This window comes from Hydra viridissima, unplaced genomic scaffold, assembly GCF_058129835.1.
Source record: "Hydra viridissima isolate aposymbiotic clone 2 unplaced genomic scaffold, HvirCarnegie_v1 scaffold_14, whole genome shotgun sequence".
Lineage (NCBI taxonomy): Eukaryota > Metazoa > Cnidaria > Hydrozoa > Anthoathecata > Hydridae > Hydra > Hydra viridissima.
The window spans coordinates 3434207-3436022 of NW_028324313.1; the positions used below are offsets into that span (position 1 = coordinate 3434207).

General features: G+C 28.4%; 1 pseudogene across 1 annotated transcript; it reads right to left on the reverse strand.

Annotated features, from left to right (window-relative positions):
* LOC149878870 (uncharacterized) lies at window positions 1-1816 on the reverse strand (annotated as a pseudogene). The gene is made up of 2 exons (XR_016446742.1): window positions 1206-1816; window positions 1-944 (listed from the first exon to the last, which is right to left on the reverse strand). The product of XR_016446742.1 is annotated as an uncharacterized LOC149878870 (transcript).

Consider the following 1816-nt stretch of genomic DNA (forward strand, 5'->3'; position numbering starts at 1 on the left):
CTTCCATATAGAAGAATGCAAGTTGTCTTTATTACATTTTTTACATATACTGGTGTAAGAAAATGTACACAGTTAAAAAATGGCTAGTTAAAGGTAATAGATGATTGACATTTCTCTTTAACCTGGGTTCCATTACAGCCAAGTTCGTATGGTAGATGGTGCTAAAATCACAACAGACTTCTAAACATATTAATGAACAACCTTTATGTCTAATAACTTTAAAGTTTTCAACTGTATTACCTTCTCTCGTTTCAATTATTCCAACATCCTCATTTGATGTGCTTCGGAAATTTTTAAAATCAGAAAATTTATTTCTGATTAGAAAAAAAGATAGTGGAAGTCATTATTACATTTACAGATGTTTATGCATGAAATATTGGAGAATATAATATTAGCAGATTGAAGATTTAGTTGATCTGGAAGAGATTTGTTAATGTTAATGGATAATGGCACTTCATGATTTAAAACAATTAGTCTCCACATGCCATTTGATTGGCGATAACTATTGATTTTAACTATTACAAAATAATTTTGGTTATTTTCATTGTAACAGTCAAAACCATGTTTTGATGCAAATGCTTTTAACCATTGATGAATATTTATCGCATGTACTTTTTTATTTCTTCCAACTCTTGTGAGTGTGTTACATACATAACAGGTTTTTGTGTGTTCAGAAAAAGTGAAGAATTTATCATTCCTCTCAACTTCAAAGCCTTTTTTTGATTTTAAATCTAACCTGTATAAGACCATATAACATGATTTCCATAAATATTCAGGATGAACTTTTTGATAGTCTGAGGTTGTATCCAGCTTGTAAAAGCTAAGAATTGCTTGTTTATAGATAACAACAGGTTTTATTTGATAGTGACTATCCTGCTTTATTATGCAGCCACACTTTCTACATAAATGTTTTAAATATTCCTCATGAAGACTCATTATTTATCCTGTAATGAGATAATAAATATAAATATAAAATTACTTCTTTTGATATAATATTTAGAAAAGGTTAAAAATAAGGCTATACATCACTTGTAGAAGGCTCAAGAATATGCAACTAAAAGTATGCTCTTATCATTTTTATTATTTCTGTTGTTACTATTAGTAACAACAGTAATAATTAAAAAAATAAGATCATTATAACTTAAAGTAGCTCTACATGACAGTTTAAAAATGCTTAAACAAAAATGCTCATTAAAAATACATACTTTATATATCTTTCCAACTCCTGAAACGAATAGTATTTTATGAACTTTAAGATGCTTTTAGTTATAATACCTTTAGACAAAATGCAGTTTAGGTATCGAAAGTAAGAAATTTTTTAACTAGGTCGTTCACGAAAAAAAAAATCACAAATTCAAGAGAAAAAAAAAAGCGAGGCAAAAAAGTTCGACATTTCCGACAAAAATAAGAAATACTCTCTGATTTGAACCTTAAAGTGGGAAGCATAATCTGAGAGTGGGGTGAAAAGAGCATTAAAAATATCTTTTTCGACCTTTAAACTATATCATAGCAGGTTCAATTTAATAAGGAAAATTTGTTTCACTTTACTCTATCCATTCTAGTAAACCAAACATAGCCTTTTTGCAAAAGCCTAGTTTTAGACGTCAAAGTTTAAACACAGCTAAATTTTTATTAAGCAAAGTTCATAGCTCAAATCAACCTTTTTCAGATTTGTGAACTATTCTTGATTAATTTTTTTGTCTTTTATAACCATAAGCTTCAGTAAATGCATAATTATAATGGGTTTACTGAGGAAGGTTTTTTGACGGAAATTTGACGAGTAGAAGTCGGAGTATCTGTATCATGAATTTAGAAA